This window comes from Astyanax mexicanus, chromosome 7, assembly GCF_023375975.1.
Source record: "Astyanax mexicanus isolate ESR-SI-001 chromosome 7, AstMex3_surface, whole genome shotgun sequence".
In the NCBI taxonomy this organism is placed as follows: Eukaryota; Metazoa; Chordata; class Actinopteri; order Characiformes; family Acestrorhamphidae; genus Astyanax; species Astyanax mexicanus.
The window spans coordinates 38,686,584-38,706,724 of record NC_064414.1 but is presented as its reverse complement, the minus strand read 5'-3'; positions in this window follow the sequence as shown (position 1 = coordinate 38,706,724).

Below are 20,141 nucleotides of genomic sequence, written 5' to 3'. Positions count from 1 at the left end.
TATTTATCTATCTTTAGATGCTCTTATCTAAACTGCCTTACAAAAAAAGTCCAGGGTTGGATTTACAGTGTTTCTAGTTTTTGACAGTAAGATTCTTTTCGCTGGCCCTGAAAAGAAACAGTGATTATGAGGTTCAAAGTTCAGAATGTCCATTTAATTCAAGGGTATTTATATATGTACTCCAGCAGCATCAAGCCTACTTTAACCACAGCCTTTTTATACACAGTGCCTTTATTTCAGGAAACCTTGAGTAAATGCAGTAGACATCTTAAATTAAACTGTTTATCTTTAAAATTTGGTTTGATTCTTTGTAATCATTGACTGTCTGAAGTCTGCAGCCCACAGAGATCACCAGACACTTCAGGCTCTGCCAGGCCATTTTACTTTCAGGCATTTTGCCTTCAGTCTGTAGTCTGCACAGTAGTGCTCAGAATAGATCACCACATCGGCTGGTCAAGATCATAAGTGCTATGGGTTGAGTAGTGTGTAATCTGCTTCCATGTTGTAAAAGTCTGTGAGGCCAACATATGCCCAAACTGATACACCAAGGATTGTAAAAAAAAAAGTTTTTTTTTCTTTATACGGTCACATTGCAACATCAGTTGTAAAACTTCTAAATAAATACATACAATTTGATTTAATTTAAAGTAGTGTATATTAACCAAGGGCCATGAAGGATACATACGTTGTGTTCTGAATTTCTTTTAAATAGTATGCAAAGGGTCCTACACTTTTGCTTTTTCTTCATCCTTTAACTTGTCATTAAAGGCATGTGTACAGCTGTCTATGATGGAGGAACTCAAAGCATGATTTGTATTTACTCTAGAACTGTAAAGCAAAAATAGCTAAAATACCAATTTTCAAATAATACTGCTTCAGTTTTAAAAATATTATCCAGTTATTAAAGTCTATTATACATAAACTGTAAATTATTCAGCAACAACTTTGAAAATCATTCTGTCATGAGCACGACCAATGGAAATTTAAGGGGTTAACTTTAAGATGTCAGGTCACTTCTTCCACTTGACCATTTGCATTCATGCTGCAAGCAACAACACACATTTAATTCAAGATGTGGTCAGTATATTAACAGCCCGAGGCCTGCTGGTATTGTTGATGAAGTGTGCGAGCAGCGGCACACTGTAAATGTGTTACGCAACCCATTTCTCAAGTGGACCTCCAGACACAGCATGCTGGAGAAATCGTAGAAATCAGCTCACAGGGTGCTAATAATTCTATTAGCTTAATCTTTTCCAGTCATGCTCACACAGATGTGGAGCCCTGCCTGTGCAGGCACTAAGCGCAAGTTCAGCTAAAGTTTATTACGGCTTGTTATAGAGAACTGCACACAAACCCTGCACAGTTGCCCACAAGGAAGCTGCTTCATCTTCACATGAGATGTCAAGTAAAGCGAACAAAAGGGGACAGTGTGCTTTGCTCTTAGCTTTCATGGATTCGAGTGGGTACTATCCCATCCAGTCGAAAGGCCTGGACCCAATTATGTTTGTGGTGGTTGAGAAAGCTGGCCTTTTGCCAAGGCCATTACGAATTAACTACTGCCAGTCTCCTTCTGAACACCTCCCTGCACACACACACATTCACACAGGTTTGTTTTTTATACAGTGTCAGGACTCATTCATACTGTATGTCCTGTGTGTATTTTATAGGCAAAAATAGTTGCACCCAGAAGGAATCAATTGACAGAAATGAAACTTGGTAGGTAGTTGTGCCAGGCTGTCATGGAGTGACTCAGATGGACAGCTAGTCTTCTTTAGTGATGATTCTTACTTTTGATGATGCTAACTTTTGTTTAGGTCTAGCGAATCCATGAATGGCAGCACCATTAATAGTGGAAAACTCAGTGCTTTGATGTCATGTTTCATATTATTAAGATAAAAATATATAAAATATATAAATTATGCTAATTAGGTCCTTCTACCTTTTCTGAATGGACACTCTATTGCACTATTCCAAAAGGGCAATGCTTGTCCACATGCTGTTTCTGTCCACATAAGTGCTTGCCTAGACAACACAAATACTATGCCCGACATAGATACCTACGGTATCCCCGAATGAAAATGTGCAGGATGATATTGGATGCTATCCACACTCCACCCCTACTGCAAAATCTGCAGGAACTGTGTGAATATTCAAGCTTTATGGGATGGATTATCCCAGGACACCATTAGGAACCTCTACAACTCTATGCCAAAACATCTGGCATGTTGCATTATACATGCATTACACACTACTTCTTTATGTGTAGCTCAATAAATAAGAAATAGTATTCCCCATAGCATTTATTGTCTCTGGTAACCTATATTTTCCTTCTGGATAGCATAGACATCTAACACTTCCTTCTTTCAGGGGGTTAACTATTTTTGCAACATTTTGCAAAAACAATGAAAGTATAACATCGCTGTCCAGTTAAAAAAAACAAAAACAAGAATCTCCTTTTTTGTCAATTATTAGTTTACTACATAATCTAACAGTGTCTTTACACCAGGCACCAATAAGTGCTCCCTGGTTAGATTTCTCTTGAAAATATTTTAAAACCAACACAGACACACACACACACACACTCACACACACACATTTAAGTGCCCCCTGGTTAACAGTGCTGACAAAGGCACACTCTTACATAAGTAAAGTCCTCACTGTTTTTTCCTCTTTTCACACAATGTGTCTTCACACTGACGTAACAGCGCTGCAGCTGTCGTTTACGCTGTGAAAGGGTATTTGCACCCCAGTAACAGATGAACGTCTTGTCGTATTACCACATTTTGTCATGGCATAGTCGAAAGGGGCTCTCTTTCTCTCTGCCTCTCTCTCCTTTTTCCCCAGTAACTGCCTTAACTCATTTTTTGGAAAACATTTGTTTTGCAGTTATGCAACGTAATAAGGCAGATGGGGCCACATATTCATGCAGTGCCAATGAGTTAAACAACATGTTTTTGTTCCATCTGTACCATGTAAAGCCTTAATTCACCAACTGGTGATCCAAAAACGATAAAATGAAAGGGTTGGCAGAACATTTCTTTGCTTCCTTGCTAAAAGAACCAATGATTTTTTCTGTGTTTTGGATGCCTTAAATCAATTGTCCAGGCAGGTGTAATTGATGAAATGTTGTGAGCAATGTTTTAATGCTTTAAGCTTTTTAATACTATTCAATTATTGTTTTGAAAACCACAGCCTTTTTGAGTATTGTTGTGTCTTTATTGTGTGCATCCATTTTATGGCCTCAATTTACACATCATCTAGTATAAAAATCTCATACTGGTTTCATGATCTTAAACAATGAGGTGGGTGAAAAACCTTTATGATGCAGTAAAATCAGAGATCTGCAAAAAAAAAAATACTACTAAACTATATTAAATTATGCCTACATTCAATTATCTTCTTGTAGATTTTTATCCAGAGGAACAAGGTTGTGTTATTTCAACATTTTTAAAACCTTGTGAGCGGTTTAATATCAAGAAATATCAGTTCTTTCCATGATGGTATTCTGTCATCCCAATAAGATAAGAGAACCTTTTAACCAAACAGAAGTTTACCCCCTTTGGAACATGCTGTGAAACAATATATAAACAACTCTACATCCAGTGCTTTTTAAATGTTAGGCCAATGAATTTGGCAGACAGTTTTAGCAAACATTTAAATATTTTTGCCTCCCCACACTTTCTTTCTGCTTTGTAGATCTGTAAACACATTACAACACATCGCAACAAGATTTCAAGAAATCAGAATACATTGATAAGATGAATAAATAATAATGTGACTCACATCAGTAAACACAGTGGGTCACGGTACCTACGGTACATGCATGTGTCAGGGTTTGTAATCATTATTTAATTGCACTCTGAACACATCTGTGATTAAGACACTAAGGCTCACATTAGGGTAAAAATACGTTCACCAAGCACTTTATTAGGAACACTATATCCACTCATCATTAATGTAATTGGCATGCTTGGATACAAGGTTAGACAAAATAAGCTACAACGCCAGCCTATACATTTTCAGTTTGTAGTGATTAAACTGAACTGAACTGAACTGAACTAAACTAATATCTAATTAGCCAACTGGGTTCACTCATAACATTCTCTAGAGTTGGTATAATAAAGGTAAAACATCCTATAAATAGAAGGTCTACAGAGGGAAATGTTTTGTTGAGGAAAGAGGTCAAGAAAAAAGTGACAGACTGGCTCAACGGTCTGGCAGAACGGGTAAAACCTTGAGGTGGACGGGCTGTAAAAGCAGAAGACCATATTGGGTTTCACTTCGGTCAGCCAAGAACAAAACGCCCAGGATGCAGAGGTCGCAGTGGCTTCAGGCTGACCAAAACTAGATAGATGAAGACTGCAGAAACATTGCCTGCTGGAGAAAAACATGTGCCATCAAAGCATGACTCCATGGATCCAATCACGGAGGGCTTGTGCCAACAAACCAGACTATTGAAGTTGGTGTAATGGTGTGGGGATTACTGTTGCAGACCATAATATTGTCACAATTTACCTACCTTCTAAAAGTTCTGCATGATGTGGAAATGACCTTCACATTTACTGGATCTGAATCTTTAGGAAGTGGTAGAATAGAACATCTGCATTGTGAAAGTGCTTCTTAAATATCTGTAAGAATTGTGTGATACAGTCATGTCAACATGAATCAGAATCACTAGGAAATAAGAATAAATGCATATATATATATAATGTTTATTTGTCAAATTTTACCTAATTCACCTCAGTTTTCCAAAAGTAGGAGTGTAATAGTTAGCACATGCCTCCTCTGACATGTGAAGTTAAAGCGGGAAGGAGATGCAATCCATACATCCCAGAGACAGAAATGCCAATTATGCTCTCTCGGACTCCAGTTGCTGAGAGCAGGAAGTATGATCCATGAAGTTGAACCAGCAGCCTTATTTACAATACTAAAAAATCTGAGAGAAATTTAAGAGCAAATAGAGGCCCTACACAGTATTACGATAGTGTTCATAATAAAGTGTTTGGTAATGCTATGAAATTAAAATGACTTGTTTTGACTTTTTTTCACTTTTACACTATTTAAAGGTGTCAGCAGTATATGAGCATTTCATAACAAATAAACTAAAAGAAATGGCACTAACTTATAATAAAAGCTTCTTACATTAATACTTATTAACTCTTACATCATCTTTGCATTAAGGTTTTCAGAGGTACAAGACTTAGCAATTTAATTTAAAATAAAACCAGCTCTTTCCAGGAAGGTATTTGCACTTCCCAATGAGATAAGAACCTTTCAACTAGAAAGCAGTTTAAAGGAGAACTCTGGTGTAAAATGGACTTTTGCTGTAGTAAAACATGATTAAAAGTACTTGCCTTTGATTAATAGCACACCTCCATTCTCCCACAGCGTTCCGAGATCCAGAAATTTTAACAGTTTGTCCAAACACCCTTCAGACTGTTTGACAAGGGGCATATTTTGCCCCGATAAATTGTTTTTTTTTCCATCATTATCCAGGCTTAAAGTAGCTCCACATCTCCTTGCTAAAAAACACATAATGCTAGTGTAACCCAGGTTACTAAAGCTGACACCCTTTAGAGAAATTACCCCTAGTAAGTATTATAGATTATCAAGTCCTAACGAATAAGATGAAAATAATAAAATATTAATTAATTAAAATATTAAAGAACTAAAAATATAATTAATAGGAATTTCTTTGTGAATTGAAATTAGAAAAAAAAAAGAAAGAACTAAATAATTATTTCAGAAAATACTTATTTTAAAAATAAGGCAACTATTTCTTTAAATCTGACCAGCAGTGGTAATAGGACAACCCCTATCGCGCCAATTTTATCCAGTAGAAACCCTGAAACAGATCACGCCACTATTTTAACCAATAGATAACTCTGAAGCAGCCTACTGCGCGGGAAGACCAACCAATCAGCAGCTTAGTAAGTTAGTCTAGTACCCCCTGTGTGGAAGACGCATTCACTCTTGAGTTGGAAGCTGAACCGTGCGGATCGCGGCACAGCTATCGCGCTGAGAATAGAAAGCTACGTTGAGATATAAGTACCTCATACGTGAGTAATGCTTATTAGCCATCGGTACTAACGCTAGACGGCTAACAAGCAGTTCGGTCGTGTAAACCGGCGAGAGGATTTGTAACAGAGACGGAGTTATTCCGAGCGGGGAGCGAGTCTGTACAGCGGATCGCTTAGTCATCGCTGCGGGACACAGAGTCTTCACCGCGATCGCTTTGTCATCACCGCAAGGAGCCGATTCTTCGCTGTGAATCGTTTCGTCGCCCGAGCGGGAGCCGAGTCCTTGACGCGGATCCCAGACTAACAAAAAATAAAAGAATTCCGGATCGGATTTGGCCAGTTTCCCTGGGGATGAATCTTACTGATCTGCTCTGACCTGCCGCCTGGGTGCGAGAGTCCAGTCGAGTGGGACACGAGCTGGCGAGCCACGGTCCACGGAACTTCGTACCCGAGCATTGATTCTGAGTATCCCATATTTTTGAGGTTGGACTGTTTTTCCAACTACTCTGAGTGAGTTACACTGCGCTAAACATAATAGACTGAAGTTCTCTAATCTCTAAAGGTTACTGGAAGCGCTAAACCTTCACTAGAGACTTTTATCTTGTTGAAATCCACACCTTTACTATATTTCTTTTATTGAATTTAATTGAATGATTGGGTTGAATTCTTTTGAACTTAATTTACTGTTGAATCATTTATTTTTGTTATTTTGTTATTTTGGTTAATTGTTTGGTTATATTGTTACTGTGAAACATTGGGAATCATTTATTCTGTTGGAAAAAGAAATCTGAGACTGAAAACTGTGTAAATTATATTATAGAATAATATAAATACCATACTTACCTCTTAACCTGCAAAATAGACAATACCTACCTTAAATACTTACCATAATTCCCTAATTATACTTACCTTAGATATTGATCCAAAACCCCTAACTTAAAACCTAAAATAAGGAAAAGAAACCGATGATTAAAAACCCTAATAAAACCTAAAATACTAACACTGAGGACTGAGTAATAAAATAGTAAATACTTTCTAAATATATATCTAAAATATTATAAACGTCTAACACTGGGTATTATGTAAAATATTTATAGAAAGAGGGAAACAAAATTGATACATACCTCTTGGTGAATACCATTGTTTATTATTTGTTTTATTGTGATACTGTGTTTTCTTTGATCTTTTTTTTTTTATTTCCTTACCCCCTACCCTGTTTACCTATTGAGACCCCTATTTTTAAAGTTTTAATACAATTTCTGTAATTTTACCCCAGTTTAATTTTGTGTCTTTATTATTGCTGCTTCACGAGCGAACCTAAACTGGTCCATCAGTTCCCTTTGTCCATTCTAAAATTAAACTTACCTGTAGTCACCTCTAGGGAGCGCTACAGAGCTTGGCGAGCCAGCCAGGAGCAGTTAACACTAAAAGACACTAAAATAAAAGCCTCTGCCCAACTTACTATAATTATTCAAATTAGAGTGCCTTGTCAACTAACAGATAACCTAAATAGCCAACATGGAATTAATAGAACAAGAAGCTGTTGTGGTGGCAAACTCAGTCCTCGTTAGTGGTCTAACCGAAACTGAAACTGATAATGATCTAACTACCTACTTAGAGCAGCATGGTCCCATCAGTCGAGTACTCCGCATTGATGACCCAACATCCTCATTTCATAGAGCTGCAGTAGTTGAGTTCAAAACTGCTCATGCTTTGAAAACACTTAAAGCACTTCCACACACCTATCATAGCCCTAGCCAAGAAGGTGTTGCTTATCACCTAAAAGCCCTAGCCACAGTGTATGCACCTTCAGCCGCTGAACGCGCCACCCACTGCTTCCTGGAAGAATTAAGGAAACTCTCAAATAAGAGTGGTAAACCGTTCTCTGAACTCCTACAAGAACACCTCTCCCTGTGCAGTGAGTCGAGCATACCTAAACCAGTTCATGATGATACCAGTGTAGAACACCCAGCAGCTGCTGTTGTGAGTGATGTTCCATCGATTCATCAAGCACCTTCTTATTCACACCGCCCAAGTGCCGTATCAACTGACTCTGGAACACAAGCCAGTGCAAGTGTAAACATCCCATTGTGCGATGCAAACCCACCTGCAGTACAGCGCGTCGTCGTTGAGCATATAGTGAGAAGTGAAGAAGCTGCTTCTCATTCCCATGCAACCATAAAACTCCGAACCTTCTCAGGAAGAATTCCTCATCCCGCTCATGAGGTAGATTACGACACTTGGCGTAACAATGTCGAACTTCTCCTGAGAGACCCTGTCTTGTCAGATTTACACCGAGCCCGTAAGATTCTGGATAGTCTTCTGCCTCCAGCCGCCCACCTTGTAAAGCATTTAGGCCCGATGTCTGCACCCAAGGCCTACCTCGAGTTGCTCGATTCAGCTTTTGCCACGATTGAGGAGGGCGATGAACTTTTTGCAAAATTTCTAAATACTCTGCAAGACGCAAACGAGAAGCCATCGGAATATTTCCAGAGGCTGCATTCAGTGATGAATAGAGTTACGAAGCAAGGAGTTGTACCTGCTGTTGAAGCTGATAAACAGATACTGCGTCAGTTCTGTCGCGGATGCTGGGACAATGGGTTGATCGCTGACCTCCAGTTAGAGCAGAGGAAACATGAGCCCCCACCACTCTCTGAAATGTTACTCCTGCTACGTACGGAAGAAGAGAAGCAAGTAGCCAAGGAGAGACGGATGAAAAAACACCTTGGAGCTGTTAAGCACCGCATTGGCTCTCATGCTATTCAGGCAACGAATGAGGCTGAAGGAAAAGAAGAATCACTGACCAAGATGGTGAAGGAGCTAAAGACACAGATGGGTGAGTTTCATGGACACCTCAAGGCCTTAAGATCTCAAAAGAATCCCACTCCTTCTGAAGATATGTCCGAGTTGAGAAACCAAGTTGTTCAGCTTCAGAGTCAAGTAGCACGTCTACAAACCAGTTGCACCTCTGAGAAGAAAGAACTACGCCAGGATGACAAGGTGAGACGACCTAACAAAACTGTGAGACATAATCCTCCAACCACTGTCTCTAAGCCAGCCGATGGGAGGCCCAGAGCCTGGTATTGTTTTTCGTGTGGCGAAGATGGACATATAGCTGCTTCATGCCAGTCTGTCCCGAATCCATCTTTAGTGGCCACTAAAAGAAAACATCTGAAGGAAAAACAACGAGCGTGGGACTTGGGAGAAACCTCCGAACCCTCTTTAAACTGATGTCAGGCTCTGTCGAGGGACGGATGGAGGCTGACCATGTGAAAAGTCCCCACCCTTACAAGAGGTCAGCAAAGAGTAATGCTGTTCATGCAACTTCACAAAACCAACTACCGCATAGGCTGGTAGGAACCAAATGTACTTCCCGAGTAACTATCAATGGTCACAGCCACGATTGCCTTCTGGACACCGGATCTCAAGTCACCACAGTTCCTCAGTCATTTCATGAAACCTGGTTGCCCCACATAAGTGTTAAACCCCTTAGTGATTTGCTTGAAGTAGAAGCAGCGAACGGACAGCTTGTACCATATCATGGATACATCGAACTGACCATCACATTTCCCAAAGAGATATTGGGCACCACTCTGACTATCCCCACCCTAGCCCTGGTAGTTCCAGATGCAAATGGCTCAACCCAGTCTTCTGTACTGATCGGTACCAACACCTTAGATGCCCTCTATGAGAGCTACTGTGAAGGTAGCCCAGAAAAACCTCTTCCACATCGCTATGGGTATAAGATGGTACTGCAAACGCTTGAAATCCGACACAAGCAAACAGACGACAGCCGAGTAGGAGATGTACGACTCTCCAGCCAAGAACCACGCGTCATTCCTGCACGTCAAAGTTTAGTGTTAGAGGGTTCAGTGACCACCAAAAACCCAGAGACCAGAGTCGTCATACAACAACCCACTACTCCTCTTCCAGGAGGGCTGATAATCACAAGTAGTTTACTTACCTTACCTAGCAAGCCCCGTGCCAGATTGCCAGTAATGTTGAGGAATGAATCAGATCACGACATAGTGCTTATGCCCAAACGAGTTATAGCTGAGCTACATGCAGTGCAGCAGGTTGTCCCTAGTGTAACCTCTGCAGAGAAATTAGCTTCAAAATCCCAATCATCTACCCCTACTCCAGGAGTGCAGATTGACTTTGCTGATTCTCCCATTCCCGAAAGATGGAAAGAAAGGATAACTCAAAAGCTTAATGCCATCCCTGAAGTTTTCGCACACCACGATCTTGACTTTGGTCATTCAAGCAAAATAAGACACCACATCAGACTAAATGATGAGACTCCCTTTAAACAAAGGGCCAGACCCATACACCCCCAAGACATCAATGCTGTGCGCCAACACCTGGAAGAACTGCTGGAAGCTGGAGTGATTAGAGAATCTGAGTCATCGTTTTCATCTCCCATTGTCATAGTCCGAAAAAAGAATGGTGACATCAGGCTTTGCGTGGATTACCGCAAGTTGAATCTGCAGACAGTGAAGGATGCCTATGCCCTGCCAAATCTTGAAGAGACTTTTTCGGTGCTGAGTGGTTCCCAATGGTTCTCAGTGCTAGATCTGAAATCTGGTTACTACCAGATAGAACTAGCAGAAGAAGACAAACACAAGACCGCTTTCGTATGTCCATTAGGGTTCTGGGAATTTAACAGGCTGCCGCAGGGGATTACCAACGCCCCTAGTACTTTCCAGAGGCTCATGGAGAGATGCGTATCTGACCTGAATTTAAAAGAAGTCATTGTCTTTTTAGACGACCTTATAGTATTCTCTGCAACCCTGGAAGAACATGAGCAACGGCTGCTCAGGGTCCTTCAAAGGTTAAAAGAGTACGGGTTGAAATTGTCCCCCGAAAAATGTAAATTTTTCCAAACATCTGTCAAGTACCTTGGACATGTCGTATCCCGGAATGGTGTTGAAACTGACCCTGAAAAAATCAAAACTCTTAGAGACTGGCCAAGTCCGAGACACCTTAAAGAGCTACAATCGTTTTTAGGATTCGCCGGATACTACAGAAGATTCATACAGGACTACTCAAAAATAGTGAAGCCTTTGAACTCCTTAACCATTGGTTATGGTCCTGCGAAGAGAAGCAAAGTGAACTCTGGGAAATCTCCTCTTTTTAAGCCTAAAGAACCCTTTGGATGCCGTTGGACAGAGGAATGTCAATCCGCCTTTACCACAATCATCGACAAATTGACTTCAGCCCCTGTGCTAGCGTATGCCAATTCCAAACTCCCGTATGTTCTACATACTGACGCAAGCACCACAGGTTTAGGAGCTGCACTCTACCAAGAACAGGATGGACAACTAAGAGCAATCGCCTTCGCTAGTCGTGGACTTTCACACAGTGAGTCTAGGTATCCCGCCCACAAGCTGGAGTTTTTAGCCCTCAAGTGGGCTGTAACTGAGAAGTTCAGCGACTATCTCTATGGCAATACATTCACAGTCATCACAGACAGTAATCCCTTAACCTACATCCTAACCTCTGCCAAACTAGATGCCACAAGTTACCGGTGGTTGTCTGCTTTATCCACTTTCTCATTCACCCTTCGGTACCGACCTGGAAAACAGAACCTAGACGCTGATGCTCTTTCCAGACGTCCTCACGACCATACAATAGATGACCCCATCTCACAGAAGGAAGAGGATAGAATCCGTCAGTTTACCTTGAAGCATTTGCCAGAGCTTGCTGACAACACCAAACTTGACACTGAAGTAGTTCACGCCATCTGTGAAGCTCGCTTAGTACGCCAGTCTTCAAATAAATCCTCAGAAGGTTCCAGAATCCCATTTGTAGAATCATTGGCTTCAAATCCGGATTGCCTACCAGATGACTTTGTACAAGATGAATTCCTTGATGGGTTCCCGCTAAATTCTAGAGTGCCTGCAGCAGAAGTCCGTGACAAACAGAACTCGGATGTGGCTATTCGAGAAATAATCTCTTCTTTAAAGGGGGGAGGGGTGCCATCTCCGTCAGTAAAGAAGGAGATCCCACAGTTGTCCCTTTTGTGTCGAGAGTGGAACAAACTGTTCTTGAAAGACGGCATACTGTATAGGAGACGCCAAGGAGAACAGGAGATGCAGTACCAACTGGTCCTCCCTGAACAGTGGCGAGACATGGTCATGACAAGCCTTCATGATAATATGGGTCATTTAGGTGTAGAACGCACCTTAGATTTAGTAAGGTCACGATTCTACTGGCCTGGAATGGCACATGACATCAGCCACAAGATTAGAACTTGTCGCCGCTGCATCCTACGTAAAGCACCGCTGGAGAGAGCTGCCCCTTTGGTCAACATCCGAGCTACCAGACCTCTAGAGTTAGTCTGCATGGATTTCCTTTCGATTGAGCCTGACCGAAGCAACACAAAAGACGTGCTGGTCATCACCGATTTCTTCACCAAGTACGCTGTAGCCGTGCCTACCCCAAACCAAAAAGCCAAGACAGTCGCTAAATGTTTGTGGGAACATTTCATAGTTCACTATGGCATTCCAGAACGACTCCACAGCGATCAAGGTCCTGACTTTGAATCAAAGACAATAAAAGAATTATGTGAAGTGATTGGTACACACAAAATTCGCACCACACCATACCATCCAAGAGGGAATCCAGTAGAAAGGTTCAACCGAACACTACTAAGTATGATTGGAACCCTAAGAGAAGAACAAAAAGCCCACTGGCATGACTTTGTAAAACCTCTAGTGCACGCTTACAACTGCACCAAACATGAAAGCACCGGATTTACACCCTACGAGCTTATGTTCGGGAGAAGACCACGATTACCGATTGACCTCATCTTTGATATCTTTCCTGGTCAGCCAGAAGGGAAATCTCACTCTCAATATGTGAAACATCTCAAAATGCGACTAGAGGAGAGTTACAAGCTAGCCATGGGGAACACAACTAAGATGGCAGAAAAGAACAAGACCAGATTTGACAAAAGAGTGGTAGAGTCTACTTTGGAGGAGGGAGATCGAGTGTTGGTCAGGAATGTAAAGCTACGAGGCAAGCACAAGCTGGCTGACAGATGGGAACCTACAGTCCATGTTATTGTGAAGAGAGCAGGGGAACTTCCTGTGTACACTGTCAGACCTGAAAATCAAAAAGGACAGCTGCGCACACTACACAGGGATCTGTTGCGACCCTGTAACTTCTTGTCGACAGAAGATGTAACTCCCAAAATCAAGGTAACAAAACCTAAGACAAGAGCAGCATCACATATAAATGACCCTGAAGAATCTGAAGTCGATTCAGATTTTGATGAAAGCCCCATTCACTACTACACATACCCACTCAGATTCAATCCAATAGAAGCAACATGCTCTATTGAGAACCCACCAAAAACAACCTCTGAAAACATACCTGAAGTAATCTCTGAGAATTTACCTGAAAACCTACCTGAAATGATTCCTGAAAACTTACCTGAAATGATTCCTGAAAACCCACCTGAGGATAGGGATGTCTTTCCCGAGTTACCAGGAGAAACATCACATATCACACTTGTAGCTACTGATCCTACTGTACACCAAACTGACTCCAAGGACACACCCGAACAAGTGGAACCTGAAAGCAAGATGGAAGAAGAGACAGAAATTCATCAACAGTCTTGTATAGCTGAAGAGGATGAAATGGAAAACCCAGTGAGACACTCTACTAGGTCTAGAACAAGAGCCAAAAGATTAACCTACCCTGAGTTAGGGAATCCCCTCATCTCCGTAGTACAGTCACTATTTCAAGGCCTAAGTACTGCCTTTACCCAGTCCCTCCTAGAAACCCCTTATGGGAACCCAGATTCACCTGATTACCATGCCCTTCGCATGCACAGGGACGTGCATACCGTTTAAGGCGGGAGGATGTAACCCAGGTTACTAAAGCTGACACCCTTTAGAGAAATTACCCCTAGTAAGTATTATAGATTATCAAGTCCTAACGAATAAGATGAAAATAATAAAATATTAATTAATTAAAATATTAAAGAACTAAAAATATAATTAATAGGAATTTCTTTGTGAATTGAAATTAGAAAAAAAAAAGAAAGAACTAAATAATTATTTCAGAAAATACTTATTTTAAAAATAAGGCAACTATTTCTTTAAATCTGACCAGCAGTGGTAATAGGACAACCCCTATCGCGCCAATTTTATCCAGTAGAAACCCTGAAACAGATCACGCCACTATTTTAACCAATAGATAACTCTGAAGCAGCCTACTGCGCGGGAAGACCAACCAATCAGCAGCTTAGTAAGTTAGTCTAGTACCCCCTGTGTGGAAAACGCATTCACTCTTGAGTTGGAAGCTGAACCGTGCGGATCGCGGCACAGCTATCGCGCTGAGAATAGAAAGCTACGTTGAGATATAAGTACCTCATACGTGAGTAATGCTTATTAGCCATCGGTACTAACGCTAGACGGCTAACAAGCAGTTCGGTCGTGTAAACCGGCGAGAGGATTTGTAACAGAGACGGAGTTATTCCGAGCGGGGAGCGAGTCTGTACAGCGGATCGCTTAGTCATCGCTGCGGGACACAGAGTCTTCACCGCGATCGCTTTGTCATCACCGCAAGGAGCCGATTCTTCGCTGTGAATCGTTTCGTCGCCCGAGCGGGAGCCGAGTCCTTGACGCGGATCCCAGACTAACAAAAAATAAAAGAATTCCGGATCGGATTTGGCCAGTTTCCCTGGGGATGAATCTTACTGATCTGCTCTGACCTGCCGCCTGGGTGCGAGAGTCCAGTCGAGTGGGACACGAGCTGGCGAGCCACGGTCCACGGAACTTCGTACCCGAGCATTGATTCTGAGTATCCCATATTTTTGAGGTTGGACTGTTTTTCCAACTACTCTGAGTGAGTTACACTGCGCTAAACATAATAGACTGAAGTTCTCTAATCTCTAAAGGTTACTGGAAGCGCTAAACCTTCACTAGAGACTTTTATCTTGTTGAAATCCACACCTTTACTATATTTCTTTTATTGAATTTAATTGAATGATTGGGTTGAATTCTTTTGAACTTAATTTACTGTTGAATCATTTATTTTTGTTATTTTGTTATTTTGGTTAATTGTTTGGTTATATTGTTACTGTGAAACATTGGGAATCATTTATTCTGTTGGAAAAAGAAATCTGAGACTGAAAACTGTGTAAATTATATTATAGAATAATATAAATACCATACTTACCTCTTAACCTGCAAAATAGACAATACCTACCTTAAATACTTACCATAATTCCCTAATTATACTTACCTTAGATATTGATCCAAAACCCCTAACTTAAAACCTAAAATAAGGAAAAGAAACCGATGATTAAAAACCCTAATAAAACCTAAAATACTAACACTGAGGACTGAGTAATAAAATAGTAAATACTTTCTAAATATATATCTAAAATATTATAAACGTCTAACACTGGGTATTATGTAAAATATTTATAGAAAGAGGGAAACAAAATTGATACATACCTCTTGGTGAATACCATTGTTTATTATTTGTTTTATTGTGATACTGTGTTTTCTTTGATCTTTTTTTTTTTATTTCCTTACCCCCTACCCTGTTTACCTATTGAGACCCCTATTTTTAAAGTTTTAATACAATTTCTGTAATTTTACCCCAGTTTAATTTTGTGTCTTTATTATTGCTGCTTCACGAGCGAACCTAAACTGGTCCATCAGTTCCCTTTGTCCATTCTAAAATTAAACTTACCTGTAGTCACCTCTAGGGAGCGCTACACTAGCTTCAGCTACGTGCGGTGCCATATTCGTACTGAAAATGTCATAGATATATAACCTAGGTCAGGCTCTGTGTATACAGTCAAAATAATTTACCTCAAACTGAACCTCCAAAACTTGATATGAACATAGAGTATCAGTTGTGAGAAATGGTTATTCTCAAACCTGTTTTGTTTCTTTCAGCATAGAGTCACTCATATAGAAAATAGCTTCTCTCAGCTTCTGGTAGAAGGCAGTGGTTTTCTTGAGTCCTCTGGAATTCTTCAGTTTGTCAACGGCTGTCAAAAGGCCTGCTTTCAGAGGGCTCTCGGCCATTGTGGGAGCCGTGACACTGGAACGCTGCTCTGTCAGAACTGGCCCACAATCACACAAAGCAGCAAGCTGAGCGGAATGGTCAGCAGTGCTGGAGACGTTGGCTAATGGGGAAAATGCATTAACCTTCACCTGCATTGTAAGCAGTCCCTACACAATGTAGGCCAACATAAATTTCAGTACCTCGTGCTGACCGGGAACGCTCACGGACCCGGGGGAACAGAGGGACACTGTGAACGCAGGTTGGTGAGGAATGCTGTGCTGTCTTTCCCATGGGACTAGACAGGAGTAAAGGGTTTTACAATATGGAAGGTTAAAGGTTTTGGTAACACAGTTAGTTTACAACACTATTACTGTCATTCACTTCACGTTCATCCTACTAAATTCGAGTTGTGTGTAATGAGTCATTACCAAGGAATGCAGGAAGTTCTGGTCACAAAAATGATAAATGGCCACCAAAGTAGGCTGGCATTTATGTGAGTTTTTATGAACAAAATTCTGTAGCCTCTCTCTGCTAACTCCCTGCTGAGATTCTCAACAGTGAAATGGAAAATGACTCAGATATTTTTGATTAATGAAATGAAATAATTTTTTTTCAGTAATTCTGATAAAATCAGATTAACTAGGGCACTGTTGGCAGTGTGTGAAATGGTGTGACTCTATGTTAAGCTGTAGGCAATAAAATAGATCCAAATAGTGTTACAATAATATCTTTTTATTTCTTTTGGTTTTCTTTCTTTCCTTATTTCCTTTCCATTTTTATTTCTTTCCACAGCACTGGAGAAAAGGCAACTCTTTATTTCCTTCCCATACTGATATAATCCAAAATCTAAGCAGGTTACTAATGATTTTCTAACACTTCCCTGTTTGCCCCAGTTTCATTCCTGCTGATGCTCCTTTTGTTGCATTGGTATTTTTCCATGCTGTTCCACAGCTGACTCAGCTCAAAACTATAAACTACTAATCCATACTGTGAGAATACAGGGTTATACGCTATCTTATTTATAAGGTAAATCCCACAACTGACACTAAAGTGCAGATTCTGGATCAAATTCTATATTATTTTATCACAAAAATGGATGATGGATGGTTAGTCAAGACCAGAGCAGCTCTTGTTGTTTAGAAATACCCAACAAAAACCTGCTCCTCACAAGTGTAAACCTCCTTGATCTGCTCCAGGTTTATTGTTCAGCTATTCATCTTAAGACTTATTCAATAATGGCTTTGAATAATTTGACAAAAGGTAAAAAAAAAACAATGTATGACTTAAAAATGAGTTAAAATGGGGAATTGAAGTGCCTTAGTGTCTACACACTAAGAAAAGTAAGTACAGATTTGTACCTAAAAGAGTACAAAGCTTGTCGCTGAGGCTGTACCTTCTTTTGAGGTACAAAAAGTACCTTTCAGTGAAAGTACTTTTTTGTGCCCATATTTTTGTGCCAGTAAAGATTATAAAGATTATAAACATTATCATCAACTAAATATGTGTCAAGAACTTGTTGATCCAAAATTGTCTGACCCTCTAAAGACCAATATTGAACTATTGAGGGTACAATTATAAAGAGTGTACCTCTGAGTACAAAAAAGTACTCATACCGTACCTCTGTTTTTAGAGTGTATGTAGATTAGCCAACCATAAATACAAGCAGATCCTAAAGCACATTAAAAAATGAGATACCTTAGTTACTTGATTCATACATGCAGATCAATTCACACCGTATGTGAATAAGTCAAAACCCAGTTTGGACAGTCAAATACTCAATCCCCAATCATATGAACTCCCCCTATCACTAGTTATGCTCCCAACACTTTTAGGGTGAGGACTAGCACATTCTATACCATCTCTTTTTAAACTGCTGCTGATGCAGCATTATTGATCACACCACAGCACGCTTAGAGGAGAAGAGTTGGAGCTAGCTGATACCTGTGGAGACCAACATCACACTAGAAGAGATGTGGGGGGACGCACCCATAGGAAAGCAAGGCAATTTTTGCTCTCTCAGACTCTGGCTGCTGATGCAGCACAATCCACCTGATGCCTCATCATTCTGTTTATGTACAATCAGCAGACTCAGTTATTTATCTTCTTCCCCTTAGTAAATTCATATGCATATTATTTAAAAATATTATTTAAGATATTTATTTTTGGGACATAGGAGTGAGCGTTATAGTTTTGGACATGCTGGTGTGTCCTAGTCATTTACAGTATTGTGCAAATGTTTAATTTAGGCACCTGTGGGAATTTCAGTAAAGAAAAGTAAGTGTTTATTAGCAATTTTACAAAAAGCAGTGCTTTTACAGCACTGTTTTCCATCTCCTAATTTTAATATAGTTATTTCTAGTTCTCGTCATGTCAACACCTGGTTTAAATTGGTAAATTGGTAAATCAGGTGAGTTGCTGACGGAACTGAACATATACACATGCTGGCTGAGGGCACCCAGGGGAAATCTGGAACTACGCTTTGTTCTTCAGCTTGACTCACAGGATATAACATACTTAGTTAAAAATGAGAATTACTTATTACGTTTTACTGTATATATGTATGTTTTTTGCATCTATTCAAATCATGGTGCTTTTTTTTTAGGTAAAAACACTCATACTGCTGAGATAAATGGATTAGTGTAATTTGCTTTGGTGCCTAAAACTTTTGCACAGTACTGTACACAATTGTGGAAATACTTTTGTCTCTTAATAAAATTAGTCATATAACTGTATTATTTTTCCAAAATAATTTTGTACTATCCCTGTTGCTTAATAAATTAACCTCAGAGTAGATTATGTAAAATATATAGATTACTGCCAGTAAATGCATAACCAGAATTATTAAGTTAAAAAAAACTGTTAACAACACTGGCAAAAAATAGACTGTGTAATGTTTTAATACCACAGTGTTAATGTAGCACTTGTAGTGTTTATTTAACACTGGAAAATTTGCTGTGCATTTAGGTAAACCAGTAGCAGCTTACCGTCGCATCACTAGAACATTACTCTGTCTTCCTGCACTAACTTGATTCGTCAGGCTGCTCTTTCAATTCAGGCAACTGCTGCTGTGGAAGTACATATTATCTGACAGGCTGTCTGCAAGCACAGACCCGGCCAGCTTTATCCACACTGGCCTGATGTCTCTCTGATTTCCTCTGCTCTCTGTAATTGGAGCTATCTGTAGCATGAGGCCTTTTGGTCAAGAAGCCTGCAGCATAAACCTTTCCACTACTCACACACACACACACACACACACACACACACACACACACACAAAGAAAGTGCTGTCAGATGACAATGCAATCAAAGGAGAATGGCCCTGAATGCGTCATAGACGCTGGACATCCGTAGTGAAGAGTGAAGACAGTGTGTGCTAATAGTGAAAGTAAACAGATGAGTCCAGCAGTGCTTGAATGAATCCAGACGCCTGTCTAACTGCTCTGATTGGAGGTGGGAATGCGCCTGAGGGTCAGATAAAACCAACCTTTGAAACTGATCTCTGAGCAGAGTGAACTACCAGTGAGATCACAACATGAATGCCATAACAGATCATTTCAGGGCTGCTGCTTATTCTGGAGATCGCACCCATAATAGAGTACATTTATAATAGAAGGCAAAAATCTGAAAAATATATACATATCTACACTCTATTAAATAATCTCTAAAATGATTTCCTTCAAGGTGACGAACCCTATAACCAGACAAAGAACCATATTAGATATAAAACAGTTCTTTGAGTTGAAAAAAAAATAAAAAATAAAAAAAAAGTCCTCAAAAAACTTTTTTTTTTAGAAATGCAGCACGTCTAATTTTCCTTTTGTCCATTTTTCCAAAAATGTATCTGCACTTTACTAAACATGGGTTTAATAAAGTCCTGGGAAACATATTTGTATTATACTAAAACTAAATGTCATATTAAATTAAAAGTATGCACTATATTAAATAAAAAAGCACAACATATTATAAATCAGCTCAAGGCATCTCTCACACCTTTCAAAAATATACAGTGAACTTTAAAATACAGCTCTGGAAAAAAATAAGAGACCACTTAAAAATTATGAGTTTCTCTGATTTTACCAAATTGAAAAC